At 34.1% G+C, this 14337-nt stretch overlaps 1 long non-coding RNA gene across 18 annotated transcripts; it reads left to right on the top strand.

The window, feature by feature from the left end:
* The first annotated feature begins 1163 nt into the window (after window positions 1-1163).
* LOC135799205 (uncharacterized) lies at window positions 1164-5082 on the top strand. 18 transcript variants are annotated; one of them, XR_010549944.1, is made up of 15 exons: window positions 1164-1398; window positions 2285-2334; window positions 2448-2497; window positions 2611-2662; window positions 2778-2994; window positions 3104-3155; window positions 3269-3320; window positions 3434-3485; window positions 3599-3654; window positions 3764-3815; window positions 3929-3980; window positions 4094-4145; window positions 4258-4309; window positions 4426-4467; window positions 4525-5082. It is a non-coding gene; the product is annotated as an uncharacterized lncRNA (long non-coding RNA). The 18 variants fall into 18 exon arrangements; XR_010549940.1 differs by having other exon boundaries at window positions 4258-4467; XR_010549945.1 differs by having other exon boundaries at window positions 2778-2990; window positions 4258-5082.
* The last annotated feature ends 9255 nt before the right edge of the window (window positions 5083-14337 follow it).

Below are 14337 nucleotides of genomic sequence, written 5' to 3'. Positions count from 1 at the left end.
TTAAATATTTAAGTTAATTAGAAAGTTGTGCGAAATCATTTTTCACGTATTGCTATTCATGATTAAATCGTTATTTATTTTCTTTTTCTGATTAACAAATCAGAAAATTCTGTGTAATTAGAATGATGCTTCCGTTTTTTTCTGCATTTCCATTAAATAATTAGCATATTTTCTAAAGTCGTTTTATATGGTGTTATTAATATTAATATATGTATTTCTGGTACTTAGTTTACAGATACTTACTATACTCGTAATTAAAATTATTTATAATTAATTGCATAATACTCAAGAAGATATAAATGATATAAATATTTTATCTTACAAGTATCTTTAATAAAGAATACTTGATGTTAGCTATCATGTTTTAGGAATGAATGAAAAATAGTTAATTAGGATGATAGTAAAAAGACATTTTCTATGGGTTTACAGAATTGTTTATTATATGTGTAAATAAATAAAAACATGGCCTACAATTGTATATTGTAATAATACTGCCATTAGTAAAAATAATAAACTGTGGCATGTAAGCTATTGCCATCTATTTATCAAGCCTTGAAGCTATCCAGTAACCAGGTTATTGATTTTTGGTAACTACTTTTCGGCAGAGGGCGTTATCAGAATAAAAGTTCATTTTAATTCAAGTGTAGCCACTGTATGATGCTCAAGAACCCCGGCGTTTTACAACGTTATAGAAAGATGTCACTACAGGAAATATAAAATAACTAATTATGGATATTTCATGCAGGTGGGTTTATGCAATGCTGGCGACATTAGTGTTACAGAATTAAATTCTTATTTGGTGTGAACAAATGAACACGAGTTGCACTGGTGTAATTAAAATATGAAAATATTATAATAACACTGCATATTCTTCATTAAACAGGTAAACATTAAGTTGTAGTTGCAACCTCTTCAAGTTATATTACAATATGATTCTGTGATTAAATTGTTTGGTAAACACAGATATAAACACAACCATTTTTTCATTCAATTGTATGCCCGGGCAAAATCTCTGTATATCGAACTTGTTTTGAAGTTTAGTTTCACGGCTTACCGCATTAACCGAAGACTTGGCACTAGTGCCACTTTTCAAACTTGAACGACTATGCTCGATAAATACCGAACGCATGCAGTTTTACCATCAGCGCAAAATTACTGTGTCAGCAGTTGTTCTACTCGCGCCGGTGTGTCCGCAGACGTTCCTCTTGCAAACCTCGTTTGTTTTTGAAGTTCGTTATCCATTGAAATTTATCAATTGAAATTCCATAAGAAATTAATTTCAACTTTACGTGCTACTCGGTATTTATGTTGTAAATTCAAGGTGCGTTGCGTTACATCTCTGGAAAATTGAATTCGAACTGCGGGGGACATCTGTTGTAGTACGCCATCGTTCCACAGGTAGGCTTAGAATTTAATAAATATTATTTATTTATTTCTCATGATTAATTTCGTTCATATAACAGTCTCGTAAACGGCATTTATGGTGCTTTGTATGTACGCATTCGAGAAGATTTCAACCTTGTGAAATTAGTCAGTACATGAAATAGAATTGTTATGGTTTTGCCTCAACGCGTTTATCAATGTCAGCGTGTAAACAAGTTTTTATAGCGTTCATATCTTGCAGTCGGTGTGTTGAAGATTACACACAGTTTAGACGTGTGAATATGTGTTTAACATTGTTTTTAAATTCCACGTTTTACTTTCTTTCCTCTAAATAAAGTGAAATATGATACAATTTGAGTATAATTAATTTTATGATTTTTTCGGTTTTTTTATGAAATTCGGGTTTATCTCGGGAGCCGTTCTTGCGTTTTCAATGATTCATTCAAATTTATATAGCGCGAGAGGTATTTTATAAGATGCGCTATTGCCACCCACGGAAATAGTGCTGGAAGTGCCCTAAAATCACGCTCAAAGTTTCTCGATTTTGGCGAATTTTTGAAACACTTGGTGGAAATTCAGCTGTATCTGGTGAACCGTTTGTGCGAATAATGATTCTTTGAAGTTTAGATAGGGCGAGAGGTATTTTATAAGATGCGCTTATGCCACCCCCATAAATATTGCTGGAAATGCCCTAAAATTACTCTCAAACTTCAAATCGATTTTTGCGAATTTTCGAAATACTCGGTGTAAATTTGGTTTTACACTTGAGCCCGACTTGGAAAAAGCACCCTTCTTTCATCAGATTGTAGCTATTGAATTTCTTTATTATTTTCATAAATAACTTTTGTGCTTAATAGGTTGCAATTTTGTGTTTCGAAAGAATAATTTTGGTTTGTTTTAGGGGCTAAATCTGAACCTGACATCGTTGGAAAACCATTCTTTCATCAGAATGTAAGTATTGAATTTTTTTATCATTTTCATTAATAACTTTAGTGATTGGCTTGTTAATTAGTAGCAAAAATTGCATTTTTGTGTTTCGAAAGACTAATTTTGGCTTGTTTTAGGTGTTTTGCACATGAACCTTATCATCGGAAAACCAATCTTTCATCAGAATGTAGGTATTGAATTTCTTTTTTATTTTCATTAATAACTTTAGTGATTAGCTTATAAATTAGCAGCACAAATTGCATTTTTGTGTTTCGAAAGACTAATATTGGCTTGTTTTAGGGGTTTTGCACATGAACCTGACATTGTAGGAGAACCATTCTTCCATCAGATTGTAAGTATTGAATTTCTTTTTAATTTTCATGAATAACTTTAGTGATTAGCTTATAAATTAGCAGCACAAATTGCATTTTTGTGTTTCGAAAGACTGATTTTGGCTTGTATTAAAGGTTTTGCACATGAACCTGATATCAGTGGAGAACCATTTATCATCAGATTGTAGGTATTAAATTTCTTTATCATTTTTATTAATAACTTTAGTGATTAACTTATAAATTAACAGCACAAATTGCATTTTTGTGTGTCTAAAGACTAATTTTGGCTTGTTTTAGGGCTTTACAACTGAACCTAACATCCTAGGAAAATCATTCTTTCATCAGATTGTAGGTATTGAATTTCTTTATCATTTTCATTAATAACTTTAGTGATAAGCTTATAAATTAACAGCACAAATTGGATTTTTGTGTGTCTAAAGACTAATTTTGGCTTGTTTTAGGGGTTTTGAACATGAACCTGACATTATAGGAAAACCATTCTTTCATCAGAATGTAAGTATTGAATTTTTTTATCATTTTCATTATTAACTTTAGGGATTAGTTTGTTAATTAGCAACAAAAATTGCATTTTTGTGTTTCAAAATACTAATTTTGTCTTATTTTAGGGGATTTGCACATGAACCTGACATCATAGGAGAACTATTCTTTCATCAGATTGTAGGTATTGAATTCCTTTATCATTTTCATAAATAAATTTAGTAATTAGTTTGTTAATTAGCAGTAAAAATTGCATTTTTGTCTTTTGAAAGACTAATTTTGGCTTATTTTAGGGAATTTGCACATGTACCTGACACCATAGGAGAACCATTCTTTTATAAGATTGTAGGTATTGAATTTCTTTATCATTTTCATAAATAACTTTAGTAATTAGTTTGTTAATTAGCAGCAAAAATTGAATTTTTGTGTTTTGAAAGACAAATTTTGGCTTGTTTTAGAGGTTTTGCACATGAACCTGACATCATAGGAGAACTATTCTTCCATCAGATTGTAGGTATTGAATTCCTTTATCATTTTCATAAATAAATTTAGTAATTAGTTTGTTAATTAGCAGTAAAAATTGCATTTTTGTCTTTTGAAAGACTAATTTTGGCTTATTTTAGGGAATTTGCACATGTACCTGACATCATAGGAGAACCATTCTTTTATAAGATTGTAGGTATTGAATTTCTTTATCATTTTCATAAATAACTTTAGTAATTAGTTTGTTAATTAGCAGCAAAAATTGAATTTTTGTCTTTTGAAACACAAATTTTGGCTTATTCTAGGGGATTTGCACATGAACCTGACATCATAGGAGAACCATTCTTTTATAAGATTGTAGGTATTGAATTTCTTTATCATTTTCATAAATAAATTTAGTAATTAGTTTGTTAATTAGCAGTAAAAATTGCATTTTTGTCTTTTGAAAGACTAATTTTGGCTTATTTTAGGGAATTTGCACATGAACCTGACATCATAGGAGAACCATTCTTTTATAAGATTGTAGGTATTGAATTTCTTTATCATTTTCATAAATAACTTTAGTAATTAGTTTGTTAATTAGCAGCAAAATTGCATTTTTGTCTTTTGAAACACAAATTTTGGCTTATTCTAGGGGATTTGCACATGTACCTGACATCATAGGAGAACCAATCTTCAATTAGATTGTAGGTATTGAATTTCTTTATCATTTTCATAAGTTACTTTAGTAATTAGTTTGTTAATTAGCAGCAAAAAAATGCATTTTTGTGTTTTGAAAGACAAATTTTGGCTTGTTTTAAAGGTTTTGCACATGAACCTGACATCATAGGAGAACCATTCTTAGGTGGGCTAGAATACACGCATATGAATGAATGTAAACAAGTTTTTTTATTGCTTTCAGCGAGCGTATCTCAACAGCGATAGTGACGTCGTGCAGTTGCTGTCGGCTGTGCAACTTAAGGCATACGCAGTTCCATTTTGGTTGTCGAGTGAATCGCGCGTTTTCAGTGCGATTACTTTCTGTTCTTCAAATCATAATTAGATAAATTGCGAAATGTTCAATTAACAATTGACGGCTGAAATCGGATGTGAGTGTGGAGTTATCGGTGGTTCAGCTATGCGCGTGTGATGTTCCGTCGGCCGTCGGTGATTGTTTTTCGCTTGTGGAATTACATTGCACTCGTGTTAAGCCATGTATAAATAACCTGCGTGACCACACATACTTATTAATAACTTGGATTTAGGATTAGTTCCTGCAAATAGACAACGTTGGTGTCCTAGGAAGAAGTTTGTGAGTGCACGATCCATGCAGTTTACAATATGACGGGAGTGTTGGAGATGCGCGCATTTAAAGGCAAGTCTTTACTGCAACGGGTCTTGGATAGCTGTAGATATTACTTTATTTAAAAAATGCATATATTGTTAAATATAATTAATAAAACACAATTTAAAATTTCAATCGCATTCACATTTCTTTGTGACATCCTCTTTATCGTTTCCAGGATAAGCGTCTTACATCATATTGCGTATGAATCTTGTGTGCGTCAACCGTGTACAACATAGCTAAGGCTTGTGTTGTTGTTTTTAAAAAGTTGGATAAAGTAGAAACATAAATAGAAGAATCAAATATTAATGATCAAAACACTCGGTGGTCGAGTGGAGACGTGCACCTGCTGGTATGCTAGCAGACACGGATCAAATCTCAGGTACAGGAGGCATTTTTCTCAAATATAAAAATGTCAGGTGTAATTTGGGTTGCATATATGAATTGCAACGAAATATAAGAGAAATTCAAATACAAGTGAAGGCAATAAGAGAGAAGTAAGAAAGAAAGTGGAGAACGGGAGAACAGAGAAATAGAAGATAGAAGGAAGAGAACAGAGAGTAGAGTAGAGAAGAGGAGGAGATAGAAGAAAGAGAACAGGGGAGGATCAGATTTTTTGAATTTTTTGGCACGTGTCGTTATAAGACAGTCTACGGTCGATCTCCCAGAGCGCCTCCGGCGCTCTGGTCGATCGCCCACTGCTTCGATCCGTCCATTGCTCCCGGCCCAACCTACAGCTACGATTTCTCTGCGCTTCATCCCCGGAATTATCAGGCATATCAACAATTTTTATGGTGGGGGATCACCCCCGGAGAGAGGGAACTCCTTATAAGGACAATCCTTATAAGGTCTTGTTCAAATATTTCTAAGTTTTAAGTCTCCTCAAGAGAGGTGACACTTAAAAATATTCTTACAAGTTCTGACCTGTACCTGAAATGAGAGAAGGAGCACACAACTCACACAGGATACCTTAACAATTTTTATAGTGGGGATCATCCCCTGAGAGAGAGAACTCTCTTAGAGACCTGTTCCTGAAATGATAGAAGGGGTACACACAAATCAAAGAAGTCAATATATCTTACTATTTATTTATTAACAATAGAAAACAAGTTTACATTTTACAAGTCAACAGAATACATGTCTCCATATTGAAATAGGACTTACGACCTGCATAGCCGCGGACATGCAAGCAAGTAGCACTTCGCAAAGTACTACCTGAATATAGAAATTAGAAAATTGCCCATTTTCGACGTGATTGAAAATGGAAACAAATATACAGGGTGTAACAAAAAGAAAATTTAAAGTAAAAACAAAACTCCAAATATTACAAATGTCGCTCGTTTTCATCAACAATCAGGAAAACTAATATACAGGGAGTTACAAGTAGAAAATTCAAAATGCAAAGAAGAAAAACCTAAAAACAACCGTTAATGCTAAAATTTCACGGACAACAAGGAAAACAAATATACAGGGTGATACAAAAAGAAAATCAAAATTTCATGAAAGAAAACACTCGGGAATAACAAATTTAGAAAACTTATAATAGAAAATCAAGAAAAACAAACATACAAGGTGATACAAATAGTAAATTCCTTAATTTAAAAATAAAATACAAATTTTAAGTAGAAAACGACCCGAAAACGATAAATTTTGTCAGTTTTACATTAGAGAGCAAGGAAAAGTATTACATAGGGTGATATAAGAAGAAAATAGTTACATTTAATTAGAAAATTCAAAATTTTCGGTGCAGAGCATTGGATTCACGAGAGGGTGACACAACAAAACTACTAAATTTTGAATAAAGAATAGAGAGCTGGAAGAAAAATCAAAGAAAATTTAAATTTAATAAATGTAAAATTTAAAAAGAAAAGGTAGGAAAGTGATAGATAAATAAAACATCAATATGAATTTTATTGCAATCCTAAAATTTTCTTTGCGACGGGTTATCCAGATACGGCACAAGCAAGGCAAAATGTGTCGGCCGACGGCAAGACGTGTACACACGCGGGAAGAAATTTAAATTGTCTATTAAAACACGTCTCCGCGATTAGAGCATTATGACATAAAAAAATACGAACGAAGAAATTTTCACGCTATTAAATCGATGATTGACATGGAAAAAGCAAAGTCTGCAGTGAAACAAGAAAAATTTACATTGATACCATTGATACCCCGGATGTCAATTAAATTAAAATAATGTGATATATATATATATATATATATATATATATATATATTAAATATTAAACTTCCACATGCAATACAAGTGTATTATCCGACGTTTTGTTTTATCATTACGAGCAAGTACTCTTGCTTAAGTAGAATCCCACCGAGGACAGAAGTTAATGATATGTAGTCGAAATTAACAATGGTATATATAATCGAAAAATGCTAATTGCCGACGGTCCAGTAACGCATAATTGATGACACCAATTTTAAAATCATTTCATGCACAAATCAATGTTTAAAAAACTCTAAACACGTCTATTGTCATTAAGTGCCGATATTTATCAATACAATGTTTTGCCGTTCAGTTCATTGAAATGAAAGAACAAAAGATGGTAACGAACCGCGTGCAGGAGAAAACAGACTGAACCGTTCGCACATTTGTAGTACAAGCGCAGCGTGTAGCTGGTTCAACGAGATAAAAAGTTGTTTACATAAAAATCCCGATACATCTATAGAATTGAACATGAAATAACACGTCTGTCACAAACGATTCCCCACATAACTATCAATTTCTACAGCATGTTTAAAACACTGCACTTTGTAAAATAAAAATACATAATTATATAAGGGACTTCGTTAGCTCAATAAAAACTAAAGTAAAATTTTATTTATTATACTTTTTATGTACTTCAAAGGCTGACTTAACACAAACATTTTTGTAAAGGTTACTTCACACTTTATATGTGTAGTATAGTAAAGTAAAGTTTCTTAGCAACTAGAAAATTATAAATTATGGAAGATTGGAAAATTCTCTATGAGATGGAAGATTAAAATAATTTAATTTAATGACAACGCGTCCGCGTGTACTAAAAAAAAAACTACAATTCCTAGCGCAACGAGTACTATGACGCATACGCACAACTTTCAATATAACTCGCGTTACGGAATTTGGTCGCAATAAATATCCATACAGGGTGATGCAGAATTAAATTCCGCATCTGGAAAAATTATTCTGAACTAATTATGACACCGCGTTCGCATGCTATACTAAAAAAACTACAATTCTCAGCGCAACGAGTACTATGACGCATACACACAACTTTCAATATAACTCGCGTTACGGAATTTTGTCGCAATAAATTCAAATACAGGGTGATACAAAATTAAATTCCGCATCTGGGAAAATTATTCTAAACTTATTATGACATCGCGTTCGCATGCTATAACAAAAACTACAATTCCTAGCGCAACGAGTACTATGACGCATACGCACAACTTTCAATATAACTCGCGTTACGGAATTTGGTCGCAATAAATTCTAATACAGGGTGATACAGAATTAAATTCCGCATCTGGGAAAATTATTCTGAACTAATTATGACACCGCGTTCGCATGCTATACTAAAAAAACTACAATTCTCAGCGCAACGAGTACTATGACGCATACACACAACTTTCAATATAACTCGCGTTACGGAATTTTGTCGCAATAAATTCAAATACAGGGTGATACAAAATTAAATTCCGCATCTGGGAAAATTATTCTAAACTTATTATGACATCGCGTTCGCATGCTATAACAAAAAAACTACAATTCCTAGCGCAACGAGTACTATGACGCATACACACAACTTTCAATATAACTCGCGTTACGGAATTTTGTCGCAATAAATTCAAATACAGGGTGATACAAAATTAAATTCCGCATCTGGGAAAATTATTCTAAACTTATTATGACATCGCGTTCGCATGCTATAACAAAAACTACAATTCCTAGCGCAACGAGTACTATGACGCATACACACAACTTTCAATATAACTCGCGTTACGGAATTTTGTCGCAATAAATTCAAATACAGGGTGATACAAAATTAAATTCCGCATCTGGGAAAAGTATTCTAAACTTATTATGACATCGCGTTCGCATGCTATAACAAAAAAAATGGTTGTTTGTAAAGTAGGTTTACGATCGAGATGTTTACGTGATAACGTCTTATTGGTGATATAAGTTTTGTTTGTTGCAATTGTTGTAAGGCTCCCCGCACACTACAAACTTTTTATCGGCCGATAGTTTGGTCGGGCTTATAATCAGTATGAAGATGTATGCAAGTCCGCATTCTACCTACAACGATTTTGTATCGGCCGATAAACAAGTTTGATGGGCTACCCAACTGCGTTCAAACTAAACTATCGGCCAACCAGGCCAACTATCGGCCGACTGCGATATCAGTATGGAGCTCGTCGCAAGCGCGCACAATGACCGATTGTTTAGTCGGCCGACTTGATCAATTTAGTTCGCTCAGAGTATTGGTGCAGTCGGCCGACTGTTGTCTAGTGTGCGCACTCACCACAAACCCAACTGTTTAGTTGGCGAGTGTGCGCGCTCACAGCCCAACCCGATCAAAATATCGGCCGATAAAAAGTTTGTAGTGTGCGGGGAGCCTAAGGTTATAACGAGAGGGGGGTATACCTGCGATCGGCCTCGTGAGGCCTCGCGACACAGTTTCTGAACCGGTCACCCGTAAAACGATTTTAAAGACGTTATCACGTCAAAAACTAGTATTCCTAGCGCAACCAGTACTATGACGCATACGCACAACTTTCAATTAAACTCGCGTTACGGAATTTGGTCGCAATAAATTCTAATACAGGGTGATATAGAATTAAATTCCTCATCTGGGAAAATTATTCTGAACTAATTATGACACCGCGTTCGCATGCTATACTAAAAAAACTACAATTCTCAGCGCAACGAGTACTATGACGCATACACACAACTTTCAATATAACTCGCGTTACGGAATTTTCTCGCAATAAATATCCATACAGGGAGATGCAGAATTAAATTCCGCATCTGGAAAAATTATTCCGAACTTATTATGACATCGCGTTCGCATGCTATAACAAAAAAACTACAATTCTCAGCGCAACGAGTACTACGGCGCATACACACAACTTTCAATATAACTCGCGTTACGGAATTTTCTCGCAATAAATATCCATACAGGGAGATACAAAATTAAATTCCGCATCTGGGAAAATTATTCTAAACTTATTATGACATCGCGTTCGCATGCTATAACAAAAAAACTACTATTCCTAGCGCAACGAGTACTATGACGCATACACACAACTTTCAATATAACTCGCGTTACGGAATTTTGTCGCAATAAATTCAAATACAGGGTGATACAAAATTAAATTCCGCATCTGGGAAAATTATTCTAAACTTATTATGACATCGCGTTCGCATGCTATAACAAAAGAACTACAATTCCTAGCGCAACGAGTACTACGGCGCATACACACAACTTTCAAAATAACTCGCGTTACGGAATTTTGTCGTAATAAATTCAAATACAGTGTATAACAGAATTAAATTCCGCATCTGGGAAAATTATTCTGAACTTATTATGACACCACGTTCACATTCTATACTAAAAAAAAACTACAATTCCCAGCGCAACGAGTACTACGGCGCATACACACAACTTTCAATATAACTCGCGTTACAGAATTTTGTCGTAATAAATTCAAATACAGGGAAATACAGAATTAAATTCCGCATGTAGGAAAATTATTCTGAACTTCTTATGACACCGCGTTTGCATGCTATAACAAAAAAACTACTATTCCTAGCGCAACGAGTTCTACGGCGCATACACACAACTTTTAATATAACTCGCGTTACGGAATTTTGTCGTAATAAATTCAAATACATGGTGATACAGAATTAAATTCCGCATCTGGCAAAATTATTCTGAACTTATTATGACACCGCGTTTGCACGCTATAACAAAATAACTACAATTCCTAGCGCAACGAGTACAACGGTGCACCCACACAACTTTCAATATAACTCGTGTTACGGAATCTTCTCGCAAAAAAATTCTATAAAAGTAGATACAGAATAAAATTCTGTATCAAGGAAATTCTGTATCGGACCGCCAGGCACAACAAGTGCTGTAAGTAAACGAAAACATAAATTAAAACAAAGATATTTCATACAATTAATTATGTTATAATTAACAATCACAAAATAACACAAAATAAACTATCTGTGATGTTTAGTTAAAAAATACTTACACGAGCCTGATGGATCTTTCTTAATGATGAGAATCAACATGGGGGCGACATATATCCGATTAATTTAGTAACCGACACCAAACACGCCGAGTGAAGAATGTTATCAAATTCACTATCACGAGACTTACTATAGTCGCAAAGTACAAATAAATTGCCGATTGTTCTTCGAGTACACAAATTTAGAATATTGAAGTCCGAATAAACGATATAAGTCTCTCAAAACACGACTGGATTAACCAGCGACCGGCACGAAACTGCCTGCAATCCACCGATAGTGCATGCCAAAACTGCGTAAACAACGACGGGACAGTAAATGATAAGAAAGCAAGAGGTGCGCAAAGACGGCGCGTCGAAGGCACGCGACCATATGCGCGAGTTTGCAATAGGCACATTACCCGTGATCTAAACTAAACTAGACTGCGCTGCATGCAGCAAGTTGATGGGGCGCTAGGAGACAGCGCGCGGGACACATGCGCTAAAAACGTTGATTACACCTAATCGCAGATAACAGCATTGTATACAAAACTATTCTCGTGCCCACGTTTGTCGATAAATATAAAAATAAGCCATCTACGAATGCGACAGACACTAGTCCCACTCTTTAGATTATTATAATTAATAATTAATGTTTCCACGTGTTTCCACTTCTGTATCGCAACGTCTTAATCTACAGATTATTCTCGATAAGATAGGATAGTTAAAACGGAAATCTGATAGATGAAATTTTGCTTGATAATTTTTATCGACGATTTTCGATAATTAATATCTCTTAAACTAAAAGAGATAGCAACCAACGAATTGCTGATTATAGAAGACTGGAAAATTCTGTACCAGATAAAAATTTAAAATATATATATTTCCTACAGTAAAGGGTCGAAAAAGGCGACTAAAAGTGCTAAAAAGTGACATTTTTTAATTTTTGCCCATTTCATTCAATCGCGAATATCTCGTAAACTAACAGAGATAAATAGGTACAACTCGCAGAGAATATTCTACGGACTAATATCTATAACATACAGTAGTTAAAGCGGAAATCTGAAAAATAAAATTTTTTTACTTAAGAAAAATTGCCAAGGGGGGGTGCTTGATACTTTTTTTCGACGATTTTTGAAAATTCATATCTCTTAAACTAAAAGCCAGAGCAACCAACGAATCGCTGATTATAGAAGACTGGAAAATTCTGTACCAGATAAAAATTTAAAATATATATATTTCCTACAGTAAAGGGTCGAAAAAGGCGACTAAAAGTGCTAAAAAGTGACATTTTTTAATTTTTGCCCATTTCATTCAAGCGCGAATATCTCGTAAACTAACAGAGATAAATAGGTACAACTCACAGAGAATATTCTACGGACTAATATCTATAACATACAGTAGTTAAAGCGGAAATCTGAAAAATAAAATTTTTTTACTTAAGAAAAAATTGCCAAGGGGGGGTGCTTGATACTTTTTTTCGACGATTTTTGAAAATTCATATCTCTTAAACTAAAAGCCAGAGCAACCAACGAATCGCTGATTATAGAAGACTGGAAAATTCTGTACCAGATAAAAATTTAAAATATATATATTTCCTACAGTAAAGGGTCGAAAAAGGCGACTAAAAGTGCTAAAAAGTGACATTTTTTAATTTTTGCCCATTTCATTCAAGCGCGAATATCTCGTAAACTAACAGAGATAAATAGGTACAACTCACAGAGAATATTCTACGGACTAATATCTATAACATACAGTAGTTAAAGCGGAAATCTGAAAAATAAAATTTTTTTACTTAAGAAAAAATTGCCAAGGGGGTGCTTGATACTTTTTTTCGACGATTTTTGATAATTAATATCTCTTAAACTAAACGAGATAGCAACCAACTGCTGACTGTGAAAGATTGGAAAATTCTCTACCAGATAAAAGTATAAGATAATTATGACCGTGCCGGTCATTTAATTTGTGTCCCAGGTAGGTAGTATGTGATAAATAGAAAACTTGTTTATAAACAGCAAATGTTAATTTCACCGAAGAATATAATTGAATTATAAACTTACCAGAGTACAGCTTATCGGACTGCCAGGCACAACGAGTGCTGTAACTAGAGGAAAACATAAATTGAAACAACAATATTTCATACAATTGAATTATGTTTAATTAACAATCAACGCAAAATAAACAATCTGTGCTGTTTAGTTAAAAAATACTTACACGAGCCCGATGGACCTTTCTTAATGATGAGAATCAAAATGGGGCCGATATATATCCGATTAATTTAGTAACCGACACCAAATACAACGCCGAGTGAAGAATGTTATCAAATCCACATCAAGGGACTTGTAATATACTCGTACATAACAAACGCGATTAAAAACCGGCATTTCAGAACATTAAACAAATTACTATAGTCGCAAAGTACAAAGTCGATTGATATTCGAATATAACACAAATTTAGAATATTGAAGTCCGAATAAACGATATAAGTCTCTCAAAACACGACTGGATTAACCAGCGACCGGCACGAAAATGGCGGCAATCCACCGATAGTGCATGCCGAAACTGCATAAACAACGACGGGACAGTATATGATAAGAAAGCAAGAGGTGCGCAAAGAAGACGCGCGTCGAAGGCACGCGACCTTGTGTGCTGTATACTTGTATGTGCTGTTCAGCGCGATCACAAATCGGCAGGACAATAAACACGCAAATAGTAAATAACATTACTATAGTGAGTCGCCTAAAATTAAATGAAAAATTAAAATTCTATATCCGTAATTATGATTTCTTATGCTGACAGAGTGCTAGATTTTACATCAAATATTTAAGTGATATCTGCTTAAGTGATCTGCTGATGATAAAAATGTTTTGCTGATGATGATTTTAATAATAAACTATTCCTCCTAATGTAAAAGTGTTAGTTATATTCATGATTTAAGAATTGAAGAATACTTGCTTAAATTCACGATGCCAATATAAACTGCAAGATGTGATTTTGTTCCAAGAAATAAAGATTCGATATCTGCAGGTAAACAAACTTATCGCTTGCGCGAAATCGCGTGATCCACACGGACACGGTGTGCACTCACTACCGCCGACAAGCAATATTTAACGCGAAAACGTGCATCGTAGTGCCATCTAACCGACTATCTAGTAACGGCAG

Source organism: Atheta coriaria, unplaced genomic scaffold, assembly GCF_025399875.1.
Source record: "Atheta coriaria isolate IRGN ID8LTWV9N9 unplaced genomic scaffold, Caltech_Dcor_3.1 hic_scaffold_9_pilon, whole genome shotgun sequence".
NCBI lineage: Eukaryota > Metazoa > Arthropoda > Insecta > Coleoptera > Staphylinidae > Dalotia > Dalotia coriaria.
Note: the sequence above shows the minus strand (reverse complement) of the source record. Positions and strands in the feature narration are given on the sequence as shown.